The sequence below is a fragment of the Numida meleagris genome, chromosome 10 (assembly GCF_002078875.1).
Source record: "Numida meleagris isolate 19003 breed g44 Domestic line chromosome 10, NumMel1.0, whole genome shotgun sequence".
Taxonomy (NCBI): Eukaryota; Metazoa; Chordata; class Aves; order Galliformes; family Numididae; genus Numida; species Numida meleagris.
Window position 1 is genome coordinate 4,740,382 of NC_034418.1, and position 15,002 is coordinate 4,755,383.

The following is a 15,002-nucleotide window of genomic DNA, read 5'->3' on the forward strand; positions in this document are numbered from 1 at the left end:
ACGTGTGGGGAAACAGAGATGCTGAACAGGTCATGGGAAATTGTGGCTGGCTGGAAAAGCCTGATGACTTGAAGTATAGTTGAAGACTTTTAATTCCTGGCAGATTTTAAGTCATGGCAGATGTTTCAGATAGCCTGTAGTTACAATAGAATGGTTATGCCTCCTCAGTTTTGCGCATAGCAGTTTCCATTACCCTCATGTACAATGTGCTTTTTCCTACTTCATTGCAGAGAGAGAAGTGCACCTCATGGCAGCTGGGCTGAGGTAGGTGCAGAGGAGTATTGAAAGAGCAGGCATATCTTCATTCTATCCCAAATATCCTGTCAAAGCAAGGTCTTCCAGTGCTTTGCTAGTGCTTGCATTGAAAACATGATATGTAACCTAGCTCAAATTCTTCTATTGTAAATACAGAAAGATAAATCAGACATACAGAGTTTCTGTATGGGCAATTTTGGATTGTATAAACTGCTAACTAGTGTATATCCTACCATCCCTTGTAGTCTTCCATATAGTAGGAATGTGTAAATCCTCCTTAGAAGGAGAGAACACAAAGATATACGGTGACATTTTTTAGATGAGTGATTTTCAGAAGCTGACTTCAGAATCAGAAAAAACACACTTAGCAGTACTTAGGAGAACAGAAAAGACCATAAGCTCACAATCAAGTAGAGAAAGTATCAAATATGTTTTCAGAGACCAGACAAACTAATGGGCAGAAGGCTGAAGAGTTCTCAACCACAGTGAAAACAAGGAATGTAGAATCAGGGCAAACTGTGAAATGCAAATATGGAGGCTTCACATAGGCTGGTGTCAGTGAGAGATGAGAGAGTGGCAGTAATGCTCAAGGGAATGGTCTTCAGTTTTAAAGAAAAGAAGGAAGAAACAAAGTTTTGTATGAACAAACAAGGTTCCAAACTGAAACTAGTATGGTACAAGGGCAGAGAGACCTTAGTTATTTGTTAAAGTTAGAGGAAGCAGCTCTGTAGAAGAGGGAGATGAAAGGTCATCTGACAGAGTCAGAGATAATTCTGAAAGGAACAGGCAGGATAAACGCTACTAGGCTACTTGAACTCTTCTGAGATGCAAGAACAAGGGAGCATGAACTAAGAAACACAGCTGTTATTTTTGTAAATAATTATGAACTTTTTAAAATTTATTTTGCAGCACAGCTATATTTTAAGAATTTAAATAAAGAAGAGGCAAAAACTTTGGAATAGAAATTTTAATTCAAAGGCGTTTGTAATTCTGGACATTGTCACTGGACGTTTTCCTGCAACAAATTCCCCAGCAGCCTAAATGTATTGTGTGGGAAGAGAATAAAAATTATTTCACTGAATATATTTGTATGTCTACCATCTACCATTTGAAAACGTTTGTAGCAGAAGGGATTATATGATTATATGACGTCTGGGTCATATAATTTATGTGTTCTTTTTAGATTTCAAGTTACACATCTGTGCAGACAAGTACACAAACTCACACACCCACTAAAACACAGTGTAGGAATTTGTGCCTGTTGTAGCTCTGATGAAAAATTGTGAAACGACTTCAGAGCTGGGTGCTCCCTGAGAACTCCCTGCTGAGACAGCAGTTCCCCTTTGCTGCAGCCCTTGCTCTGTTTGGAAGCACAGCTCTTGATGGAAAAGTGCTAACTGAGATGGGAAGTAGAAAGGGAGAAATGTTAATTTTATAAGAGACAGACAAATGCCTGTTTAAATGATAAAATGGAGGATTCTTTCTGTAGGCGCCACAGGCTGACATGAGTTGTGTTTGTCGTAATGTTTAGGAGATGCTCGGAAGCTCAGCTGTGGCTGTAGTGCCATGCTTGGTAATGGGACCCTTCCCACCAGACTGGTGATGAAGCATCAAATCCAGTTTTATAAATCTCGGGCGTGAATGGCTGAAGCTCAAGTATCATGCAAGACCACTTCTGCTCACCCAAAGATGACCGTCCGCATAGAAACTGTCAGCAGCGGTCCCTATGGTCTTCCAAAACCTCGATCTTCCATTTTTCTTGTCTTTGAGGATATGAAGATGGGCACAAATGCAAGTTAATACCAAATGATGACACACTAGAGAGTGGAGAGTAGCATGTCATTGTAGAGATGACTGGCTATTGAATTGCTTTACATTGACCTAGTTTGGAGAAAAGAACTGGAACATGGGAAGTTCCATAAGAACATGAGGAAAAACTTTACTTTGAGGATGACAGAGCACTGGAACAGGCTGCCCAGAGATGTTGTGGAGTCTCCTTCTCCGGAGATATCCAAAACCTGCCTGGATGCTTTCCTGTGTAACCTACTGCAGGGACCCTGCTTTAGCATCAGGATTGGACGAGGTGATCTCAAGAGGTCCCTTCCAACCCCTCCAGTTCTGTGATTTTGTGAATCCAGCCTGATGAACTGAATAACCCTGAAGAGAGGATGCACTGCTTGCAGCTCTAACCCAGGGCTGTGGCTCTTAGAGGCACATCCAGGCCTGCTTTAAATTGGGTTGCTCAGCCGGCGATACAGCCATGGCAGCACAGAGCAGGCACAGGGCAAGCTGTTTACCCAGTTTTTCAGCCATGGAACAACATTCACATCACTGAATGCAGTGAAGACATACTCAGAATAAGAATGTGATTTATTCTTTCAATGTGAGAAGCAGCTATATGTTCAACAAAGGCTTTCCTTAGACTAATGGCCGAAGTAGGCCCCAGTGCAGCTCCTCTATAGAATGAGAAGAAAGAACTGTTTGTTGAGGCCCGACTGTCCCCCAAAATAGACTGCTTAGTGGATTCTGTCATGTATGAGTTCTCTGCTCACTTCATTGTCAGGGGTGTTTCCGCAAGCCTGCCATGCACAGCAGAACTGGGGAATTTACTACAGCTGATGGAGCAAATAATTCAAAGTCCTGTCACATCTTGAAAAGAACAGATGACTGCTATAAACCAGTTTAATATATATAAGATATTGTTTACCAGTGGAATACTTGACAACGTGATTTTCTATAAAACCTCTCATTCTTAGGGAATGGTGGAACATTTAGTGAAGAAGCAAGTGGGTGCTCGGGCTAGAGCATCGTGGTTCAGTGCAGAGTCCTTATGTGCTTGCAGTGGCTCATGGGGCTGTGGCCAGCATGGGCTGTCCTGCTGAGCCAGGGGACACTGGTCCTGACCCCTTGTTTTCCTCTTGAGCTCCTCAGGTGGGAACCAGAGGAGGAAACTAAAAAAACTGTTAGTTCTTAGTTTCTCTCTAATGCAAGTGATAAGTTTGACACCTTTAATACGCAAGGCCAGCAACTGGTTGAGCCCTAGTTATTATGTAGGAACTCTGTTCTCCAGAACTGTTTTATCTGCCAGCACATGCCTGCTGTGTGCTTGTACAAGAAATGTGTGCTCTGCTGTTCCAGTGCAGGATGCTGCCTTCCTGAGAGCTGAAGAAACCAAGTACTAATGTATGCAATTTGTTCTCCTGCTAGACCTGACTTCAGGTGAATTTGAAAGGCACTGATGCATCTAATTCATATAAATAATGCTCCTGAAAATTGCTTCTTTTGAAACCAAGTTTGTAATATCACTCATTTTTGGACGCAAATTATCTCCAACCATTCGGAATACTGTTTTTATTTGCATATCTCTGAGTGCATGCTGATCATGACTAGCACTGATTCTTGGATGCAACACCAAGGTGTCTTTTGCCTGCTTTACTATCCTGGTTAGGTTACGGTTACAGAAGGGCCAGACCACTTCGGTATGTCCCACCAGTGCAGTGCAAGTGCTTTCAACTGTGTGGTGCAGAGCTTAAAGGTTGTGCTTGCACAACTGGCTTGCATGTCTGAACTGCACATTAACATGGCTGTGATGCTTGCACAATTTGCAGTAAGCTTGTCAGAGGGTATAGGATGGCAGTAATTGCTCTGAATCCAGGTGATCAGCTGAAGGAGGCAGCACGAGTCTGGGAAGCTTGCAAGAGAGAAAAAATGCCTGTATTCTGCTGTCTCAGGTGAAGCTTGGCTCTGAAGCACATGCTGGAGCACAGCCCGTCCAGAAGGGGCCAGAATTGCTGAGCCAGATCACACTGCTCTTTTGTGGCATGGAAAAGGATTTTGTTCTTTTCTACTGTCTGCTATTACTAAAGAGGCTGTGCAAGTTTTCCTTTGGTGGCAGAAATTTATTTAGTAGGACCAATATCGTTATTCTTCTCTCTGTAAATAATACCAAGGTGGGACTGAAGTTATTGGGTTTAACTTTGGAGATCTACCTGGCATAATGAAAATAACTTCTCGTATCAACTGTGGTCTTGGAGAATTATTAGTTGATGCAGTGTCAGTTTTCTGGTAATTGCTTAAACTCAAATTAAAACAAAGTGGAATTGACAGTTTTCCCTTTTTGCTGGTTTTATTTGGTTGTTTTTCTAATTGTTCTACTCATTGATTGTTTAGGCAGCTCGCACCTATCAGGGAGATCTTCCTTGAATAAATACATAACAATGTAGTATTTACAATATTATTTTTTCTCATTTAAGCCATCACATATTTAGGCTGAAATAAAGAAAATGTGGGGGTGCTAACAGACCTTCCCTGAAAGCCCTGAGTTTGTTCACCCCAGAATACAATTCTTTTTAAGCTGGATTTTTCCATATGCTTCGATGAGTAAATTTCAGGACAGATATTAAACATGTAAATTTTTAGTTGCTTGTTGGAGAATGTTCATCTAGAATTTATTCTGAATGGATTTACATGAGACTTTGCAAGAGATGATCAATTGTTTCCACTTACCCCTCACAAAGGTGACTGCTGACATCATTAAGAACCAACAAAGAAACCCAGCCTAGGCTTTTCTCAGTAGATACTCATACAAATACAATTTATAGGCCAGCATGGTCTCCTACTTTGAGCATGAGCTCATTTGCTGCCACTGTCCCAGCTCCTGCACAGCACGGGGATTCCATGCCATACAATCAGAATTTCTCTGGCTGGGCTCAGCTCGCCAGGCTGGTGTGTGGGCCTTCCTCAGACACCCCTCATTCTGTGGGGCCTCAGGGAGCACCCTTTAGAAATGTGAGCGGTTTCAGTTTGTGTGGGAAGCTCCAGGTTTACTGGGAAGATGGTACTCCTAGGGGTCCTTCACCAGAGGTGGTGAGCATGGAACAGCTCCCAGAGCAGTGGGCGCAGCCCCCTGCTGCCAGAGCTCAGGGAGCATTGGGGCAGTGCTCACAGACATTGGGGTTGGGTTTAGGTGCTCCTGTGTGGAGCCAGCGGTTGGACACAGTCATCCTGGTGGGTCCCTTCTCACTTGGGATGTTCTTTGACTTCACAAACACAATGGGAGGCAGTATTCAGCAACTATTTTTCTGCTGGAAGTTATTTGCTGGGGGCAATATTTTGCTGGAAAAGCAGGGGAGCAGTCACCTGTCATGGGGTGAAGTTGCATTTAGGCCCCTTGCTTTGTTACTGAGTGGAATGATGAGAGGGGTGGGAGGAGAGGAGATGCCCTTTGCCCTGCAGGTGCTGCAGGAGAAGCTGCTCTGCTCATCCCCCATCCTGCCCAGCAGGGCAGCCTGCAGAGCTGAGGCCCTGGCTGGCACCAAGGCCCTTGTGTCAGCTGCTGGGTGGGTGTCCTGAAAAGTGTGAGAAGGAAAAAGAAGGAAAACGAATTTTGGAAAAATCCTTGTCAAACAGTACCTGTTGTGGGCTCTGCTTCCAGTGAGATGCAGATGTGTTATCCTTTCATTTCTGCAGCAGTTCCGAGTTGCATCATTAATAAGGGACTTGTTTTAGAGAGTGACAGGATGGGAACCAGCACTGTAATTACACACTGTTCTTTTTGCCACAAAAACAACTGTATGTTCTCATTACCTCCAAAGACAAGCAGCGAAACAAATTTCTAACACCTTGCCCTCCATTACGGCTGGACACTGTTCCACAATGACATGAATCATTCAAAAGTGAAAATGTGCCCTGTACAAACGTTATTCAGTAGACTTTGTACAAAAGAGGATGTGTCTGCTTGCCTAATCAAAGGATAATGAAAAAAATTGTGGTTTTTCTGTAGTAGTTATGGAAGTGCATTGCTTTTTCTCACAAGTCAGATCATCATCGCACAAAGAATTTACAAAAGAAAAACGTTTCCTTGTCTTGGAGTTGGGTAATTAAAAACTTTCTTCCCAGTCAGTTCACTGAATGCTGAAGGAGACATTTTCCACATCTCTTTAGTACCTGGAATTCCATTTTTTTTCCGATGGAAAAAAACTAATGTAGGGAACTAACACACTCACCACTTACCTGTGCTCTTTAACAAAAGCAGTGATAATCTTCATCGTTGCTCTCTTGACTTTGTTTCATCACGCTTTTTAATGCAAATTTCCTAATCTAACTTGTAAAACATTTAATATTTAGAATATATTCCTTTAAGATCCATCAAAAGAAGCAAAGCTGCATAACAATGCCTGGTGCTGGCGCATTGTGAGCCTGCTACAAAGGAATGAGGTGATTCTTTCTTTCAGGTCACAAGGTCAGGCTTCACTGCATTAATTTTGCTGAGTCTCTTTGTTATTTATAACAAACAAGGTCATTTATTTTCATTTCCTTGTTTCTAATTGCATGCATCTCCTTTGGAGTATGAACTCAGTAAACAGGTGGCTGAAATGCTGGGGAAAATGCTTGAAGCTGTTCCAGAAAAAAGGGCATGTCCCACACTGGTAAAGCAATTTGATGAGTTAGAGATTTAGTCATAGCAGGATGTGCACCTGCTTGAAAGCAAACACGCTTCTCTTTGGCACACACAGATACATGCAAATTAAAAGAGATTATTTCACTCTGAATGGTGGGCTGATATTTGATCAAATTTAACATTTTCTATTTTAAATAAAGCCTCGGTGTATATTAGTGAAACACAATCTCTTTTCAGCTGCTTTTGATTTTTTCCACTTCTCTTTGATAAGTATTACAAATGGATGATATTTCTTCACTAGCTGAGCCTACAAAAAGAGTATGTCTCCAGAGGAGAACTTTATCAGAGAATCTTTATGATGAGAACGAACTCCATGCACTGAAAAATGGAATAATGAAAGCTGGGATGTCTGACTGACAAGGAATGAACCGAATCTTAAATTTTTACTTCTAAAATGAATTCCCACAAATTAAAGAGCATTCTACTGGTGTCTTTCTTTTTAATCCAGTAACACTCATCTTTCCTTGCAACCCAAACAGAAGCCCTAAATATATACATGGGCAGCTTTTGCATAGGTAGTTTCTGAATTTACATTAGAAAATACAGGCACCGTAGGGATAAATTTATGGCTGCTTTGTCCTGAAAGATGAGCTATATTATGGACTACCTTGATTTCAGTGGCAGCTGAGAATATAGCAGGAAGCAGTAATTGTCTGGCATGACTGAGCTTTTGTTGTTGGTAGTTGAAAATGGAACTGGAGCTGAATCCGCAAGGGAAACAGGGGGAGCTTTTTTAGCAAGATCTATTTCCCCAAAGACAGGGGGAGGGAGGGGCACCATGCCAGTGTCCATAGGCTCTGCAGAGATGCTCTAGGGCTTACGAAACCCTCTGAGCAAGGGGAAAATGTGAGAGGAAAGCTGGGGAGGCGGACATGCCATTCCTAGGGACAATTGTTTTGTCCATTTTGCAGGACTGGGCATATGGGTGTGTTTGGAGGAGGCTGTGCAGGGTCACGAATCCCCCTGCTCTCCCTGTCATTTGTCTGCAGATTATTTCAGAAGAGTGGGGCAGGGAAGGCAAATTGGTTGTAAGGATTATGCTACAGCTTTCATTGTTTAGGATGCATACTGTAGCCTTTCTATGAGAAGATTACTGTCCCGGGCTTCTCTTTCCATGCATATGAAAATACACTTTGTAATTTCAGGAAGAAAATATCTTTAAATGGCATGTCGGAGGAAGAAAAATATTTTGTATCGCTAAAAGAAGATAAAAATCCAACACCCCTCTTTGAACAAAATATTTGTTTTTTGAATGTAATTATAAATGTCATTGTACATTCTTCCTGACTTCGATGCTTATCTTGAAGAGTTCAGTGAAAATAAATTGTTTTCATGAAAGCAGAGAAGCCATTTGATAAACACACTGTCTCAGAAAATTGTTCCTGAAGGAGAGGTCGTTCTCTCACTTTAAAAGAAAGAGAATATGTTTTAGAAAACGAGCAAGGCAGCAGAAATAAACATTTTTGGTTTCAGTCAATTCATTTTAAAAAGCAATGTGTAAATCACATGGAAAATTCTGCATTGATTATTCTGACTGCTGTAGAACCCTGAAATAAATGGAGTTGAAATGGACTTATATCAAAACACATTGTATTTAGCAGCAACTTGGAGTGTTATTTTACTACTGCTTTTTAGATTTGGTTTTGTGATCGGATGTTTTATTAAATATTAGCCATTCGTGGAAATGAGGGCTGATTCTGTAAGAATAAGCTTGATACGTACTATTTATAAGCTTGGGGAAATAGTTTAGAGAACTGGATGAAATCTGTCTTTAGTTTATGAATGCTGAAAACCCAGTCCATTGAAGCATCAAAAAAAAGAAGCTCAACTCTGTAACCTGAGCTTAAGTCTCCTGAATGAAAGCATAGCAGTTCTGTTTGGAGAGGTTGCAGTCCCTAGATCATACTTCTAGAAATCTGTTTGTTAATTTTTAATCTGATGAATATATGTATGTGTGTATTACTAAATCCTAAGTCGTATCGTACCAGTACTTACAAAAAATGGCTTATTTTCTGATTCTCAGCTAGAATCTTCCTGGTGTTAATACTGGACTTAATAATATGCTAGGAGAAGACTGCATTAATTGGACATACGGAATAACCAACAAGTCCTTTGAAAAATCATTTTCTATTATTGCATGGGTCTGATCTATCCCAGTAAAGCTGTATGTTAACAACCCTGTCAAAGGAGGATAGATAAATTTTTGTTTATCTTTATATGTTCTCTAGCACTGATCACTAATTACCTTATAGAATCATAGAATCATTAAGGTTGGAAAAGACCTCCAAGATCATTTAGTCCAACTGTCTGCCTACCAGCAATATTTCCCCACTAAACCGTGTCCTGTGCCTGTGCTGGTAGAAGGTGACATTTGTACCATGATGAGGCACTGTCTCACTAGCAAGGAACATGAGAACAGCAGCTTTACATGTGTTGCTTCTTCCCACAGCACAAGAGCAGATGGCCGTCCCTGCTAACAAAAGTCAGGGAGATATCCTACACGGGTCATCTCTTTCTTTCGTAGCAGTGGTGGGGCCCAGCATCTCATTGCACCTCTTTTTTTGTTTTTGTCTGCACCACTTCATTTTTGCATTTTTACATAATCATAGAATCATAGAATCATAGAATCATAGAATCATAGAATCATAGAATCATAGAATCATAGAATGGCTTGGGTTGGAAGGGACCTCAAAGATCACCGAGCTCCAACCCCCCTGCCGCAGGCAGGGCCACCAACCTCCACATCTAATACTAGACTAGGCTGCCCAGGGCCCCATCCAACCTGGCCTTGAACACCTCCAGGGATGGGGCATCCACATAATGATTTTTAATTCTGGGGAATGACAGTAAAGCAATACATGGCCTTTTGCCTTGAACGTCAGCAGTGTCAGTCCTTCAGTGGCTTCCACATGCTGACCAAAACCCCAACCCTTCCACCCTCTGCAGCAGCAGGTGAGGATGGCAGCCCCCCTACAGTATGTTACTGTATTTTTCAACTAATTGCCTAATAGAACATTGGGTGAAATGAAAACCGAAAAATATGCCTGAGTGAATGTGGTGCAGAGATGAGGATTAAATGTAACCTTTCTCATCAGGAAGTACTGTTCACCATATCTCACTAAGACTTTTCAGATGAGTTTCATTAAAATAATTCTTTCAGTAATTAGATTTGATTCTACTGCAAAATGAAAGTTTCTTCCTGACAAGTTCCTTAAGACTAATACAGGAATGTAGAGAAGAATTTGGGTTGCTTCTGATGAGCATCTTTCTGCTGAAAGGTTGTACGTACCTTTTAAAAAGTAGGTGCCCCTCTTTTAATGAATCTGTTTAAATTCTGTAAGTATATGAATGGGGAGAGGGCCAGAGGGGGAAAAATAAACCAAAGCAACCAACCAAAAAACCAACCAAAAACATACCGACAGCTTTATATCTACCGGTAGTATTAAAGCAAAATACATCTACAGTCGTCTCTAACTTGCTTTAAAATGGCAGCCCCAGAAGAGAGGAATACCTTGCAACGTTCTCTTAGTGTCAGCCAAAGCTTTTATTCTTTAATGCTTCTTCTAGAAATGACACTGTTCCAGTCATTGTTCTCTTAAAGAAGTTAATTTTTCTATTGCCGGACAGTTCCTTTTCTGTTTTCAGTACTGCAGTCGGTTTGTTTTTCAACGCGGCCTTTATCTCACAATAGCTGTATACCTGTGTGTCAGGATACTGTAGCACTGCAGTCAATAGCAACAGGATATTCACGCTGTCAAAAAGTAATCCTGTATTATCCATTACACACAGGTTATTTTGGAGTGCGGTGGAATACTTGCTTTAAAGCGACAAAAACCTTTTTGCTTTAAGACAGAACTAATGCTTCAACTTCGTGGTTGTCTGTGCTTTGTAAACAGGCAATAAATCTGAATGCTGAATTTTTCTGTTAGAATAAGGTTAAAATTGCCAAATGTGGGTTGAGGTTGTGAAATACTTAAGGTAAAACGAGATTTCAATAATGCACAGAAGCACCAAATCAGGTGCATGTAAATGTTTAAAAAGCTTCAGCATTTTGTTTTTCCCATTGTCACGAAATCCTGCATTTCTCAACTTCAGCCCAGAAGAAATAGAATTTTAACAAACCAATAACTTTTATTTTTGCTTTTTTTTTTTTTTTTCCTGAATGGGTCTGCATTTGTATTTTTAAATAATGATCTGTACTTTTAAGGAACGACTACAAAAATACTTTTTTATATATCATTTGATTTGTAGTTCTCTACACAAAGCAATGGAGACAGAGGAGGCAAAGGATCAGCTGGCAGACGAGCACCAGGCTCCAGGTCTCCGGGTGACGTGGCCACTCCCATCTCTCCTTTACTCCAGGAAACACGGTCAGTGACTAATGAGTATTTACCAATCTCTGCTTGAGATACTTGCTGAGAAGTGGAGGTATCAATGAATATTTGATCTGAATTAATGCAAACAACAGAAGTTGTTGCTCTGTTGCCTCATTTGTGTGGAGTACTTGTGCCTGTAGGATCACTTGTGAATGCTAGCTGACCCTACACCCTGAGGAGAAGGGGATATCGATGGGATGAATTAATGAATTAATATACTGTTCACTGTGCTTTTCCTTAGCCAAAAGTTACTACTGTACTCGTTGCTTTGAGGAACAAGTCAAAATATTGATTCTCGACAGCTGTACTTGATAAGTAGAGTATAGATCTGATTCACAACCCATTGCAATCAATTGAAGGGATTTCCTATTGATTCTAAGAGGGTACAGATTGCTTTCTAAACTAGACCTGGTTGATGCTCTATCTTCTCTCGACCTGTTTTCCTTTCATTTTGTTTTATGCCCCTTTGTTCTCTATGGCTGCTCTGGTGGGAAGGGCCAGATGCTGCTCCTCAGCAGGTGACGTGAGGATGCCGTGTTCTTTGCCTGGGCCTTACAGGAGCCGACAGATGTGGCCCTAGTGCTCTTGGCTTCAAAAGAATGAGCCTGAACCTGTGGCACGGGGTCTGTGTTACAGACTGGGAGCCTGATGCAGGGCTTACAGTAACACAGTTTGGAAGGTCCATAGAAGTAACAGCAAGGATCACTGGATAAAGCAAATAAGCCATACCCATTGAACATGCTGTGTTGCCTCGCTGTGTCCTAGTACAGAGAAAAGGGCTTGCCAGGGTGGTGTGGAAATCAGCGGCACCTGGAACACTGGTGTTTACCTATGCAAGCAGGCACGTGCTGCACTGGGCAGCAGTGAGAATCTGTGCACGCGCACTTTCAGCTCTGTATGTGACTGATTCACTCCAGTCCAATTTCTGCTCTTCCACCAGAAAAGCAGTCTGAGTATCCTTAATGGCTTTTAAAATTGAGTTGTGATGATGACTCAGAAGAAAGTACAGCTGAAGATGGAACAGAGTTGCAGTTTGTGTGTTACTGCCTGAATCATCATTGTTGGCATTAGTAGGCATACATTCCAGTTTTATTCAAGTTCTATTCAAGTTTTCAGAAAGTTTCTTTGCAACCAAGGCTGCCCAGTACAGGAGAAACTACTGGAGTGCCCTGCTTAGAGCAGGTAGATGCTTACTGTCATTAAGTCAGCAGAAAAGAAGGGCAATGCTGCAAGTTGCAAATACTTCGTGCTTCCAATTGCTCTGAAAGAAAATGTAGAATTCCAAAACCATGGTTTTGTTGAGGGATCTCAAATTGAATAATTTGAATTTGTTGGACTCCTTTCAAGTGATATGTACAGAAAGATAAACGTTCTTTGGCTCCTATTCCATCTTTAATGTACTCCGGAGATAAATACTTTCTTCCTAACAACCAGCTCCAACATCAAGTATATGGATTTAAAGCCTAGCAGAGATTACTCAAGCTTACTTATTTGATAAACTACACTGAAGAGGTGTCAAGAAAGGAAAACACACACTTGTTAATTTTTTAGATTGTAAAATTCCCTCTGGTGCATTATCACATAAAACATAGTATTTAGTTTAAAGAGAAAAAACAAATTAGCACATCTATCCCAGTTTCTCTTCTGTTCTTCAAATCACCCATTCACTTCACTGCAGTCTTACCAGTTCTGCAAACTGCTGAATTTTGGTATTGGCAGAGATCCCAGTTGATTATGGTCGGAACTGGATTTCTTTTTTTTCTTCCAAAAATCACCGTATTTCTGTGTTTTAGTTTCCTAATTGTAAAAATATGCACTATTTCAAAGCTTTTCCCCAACTAGTATTTTGGGGAATAAGTGTCCTACCTTGCTGGAATTAAAGACAAACTAATATCTGACTATTTTTTCCATTCCAATTTTCAGTTTCAACTCACTTCCACATTGAGGACGAGGTGGAGTATGCTGGGATTTTCCCACTGTACTTGTTCTTTTCAGAAGAAATCGGGTTGGAAGCAGCATGCTCCATTGCAACACTGCCCCATCACTTGCCCACAAGGCAGCGGCTGCCCCACATCCTGCCCTGTGCTTGGAGCCAGGCTGGCCCGGGGGGAGAGCTGCCCGGCGACTGCCCCAGGCCTGCCAGCCAGGCAGGAGTGCTCTGCAGGTTGTGCATAGCCCAGAGCCATATGCTGCGTGGATCTGCCACATTTAGGGTCTCCTTTCAATACAACGGCGGGATCAAATCCTAAACTCACAATCATTTGCTGTTCATTCCTTGCTTAAGCACTTTCCCTCTGGATTCCATGGGAGCATGCTTTCAGTCTACATCAAGAGTTTAGAGAACCAGAGCAAGGAGGTCTGGAAATGCCTGTATTTATAGAGCAGGGCACCTCGGCCCTCACTACCTGAGAACTGCTTATTCCAGCACATCCACTCATTTTGCAGAACCATTTGCCACCTAACAAATAAAGCAAAGCAGGGATTGCTTTATTAGCCCCAGCTCAATGCTGAGAAGAGTTTGTTGTGCCTACGCGTGACCACTTCTCTGCCGCTGGAGCAATGCTCCAACGCAGTGGTGCATTCTGAAGCAGATTCAGTACTTGGCTGTCTTTATTTCTGAACAATTTCTTTCTCTAAGGAGCATAAATAATGTTTACCACAGGTATGGGGTTTGCCTGTGAGAACACTCAACTCTGCGTTCCTCAACCATTCCCCTTGTAGCAACAGAGCAGATTTTTGCAGTTTTTCCCTTTGGTTAGAAATGGTTGACTCTGAATGAATATGCAGTTGGATTAAGTATTTGGCTGCATGTGCCTGCTTTCTTTTCTGCTTAGGCATTTACCAGTTCGTGCAAATTTTTCTATAAAGCTAGATGATAAATACTCCATGTAAATACAGATGTATATCCATGCTATGTTTAATTTTGCTCTTAGAGCAAAACATCACTTTAGAGATCTTTCTTGGCTTCAGATTGTGACACTTCTGAATCCACACCCTGAAATAAGCATCCCTGATTCTCTGATCTGGCGTCCCTGATGCTAGCAGGAGCTTGCCACAACATTTGTGCTGCAATAAATCTTGCAAGTAACATTTCTCAGGATTGAATCAGGAAGACGTTCCCTTTCCCATCTTGTCGTTGTTGCCGGCTTTACCATTTGCTCCCATGTATCTGCACAGTGCAAATCTGGTTGTGGTCAGCGTTGGGACAGCAGCGCTGCCCAGGACAGCCGTCCTCTGAGGGAGCCACAGCAACGCAAACAGTGCTGTCTTTAGGGGAGGTGTTGGGGTGCTGTGCAGCTGAACCCCATGGGATGGTGGTGGTGTGGCTGTTTTGGAGTAAACCAAACTCAGCTGTAGGTACGTTTTCAGTTGGGTTATAACTGCACGAGACCTGCTCTGAAGCCTCAAGTGCAGGGCATGTTTCCATCCTTTTCTTCCTTGCACCTGGCTTGTGGGGCACAAGTAACTGCTGCACGGCCTTTCCTACTGCTTCTGCGTTACCTTCAAGAGTTCTGGAGCGAGATGCTGGGACCTGGAAGCCCCACACATCGCCGCAGGCACAGCTGCAGCGGGCAGCGTCTCCAGCCGAACAAGTGCGGATTATTAGGGGACGTTTTTCAACGGACCTCCACCGACTTCGGGAGTTCAGGAAGGTTTCTGCAGGGCACCGGCGTTAAAGTCCCGCTCCTGGCAGCGCGTTAGGAAAGCCTCCCCCTGCGACCGCCCCCTCCGAGCGAGGCAGCGGTACCGATCGATAAAGTGCACTACGCGGAGACCAAACGAGGGCAGCGAGCCGGGGCGCGGGGAAAGTTCCTCACCTGCGCCTTCCGAGGAGCGGGGGCAGCCATGGGCCGCCCGAGCCCGGCGTGCAGCGGCGCGGCCCCACACCGACCGCCGGGGGCGGCAGCGGG

General features: G+C 42.5%; 1 protein-coding gene across 2 annotated transcripts in view; it reads left to right on the top strand.

Moving 5' to 3' along the window:
* TOX3 (TOX high mobility group box family member 3) overlaps positions 10,973–15,002 on the top strand; it is a 76,213-nt gene continuing 72,183 nt past the window's right edge. For both annotated transcript variants that reach the window (XM_021408889.1, XM_021408890.1), the window contains exon 1: positions 10,973–11,085. The gene's annotated coding sequence lies outside the window, so the exon portion shown is untranslated. The remainder of the gene's footprint in view (positions 11,086–15,002) is intronic.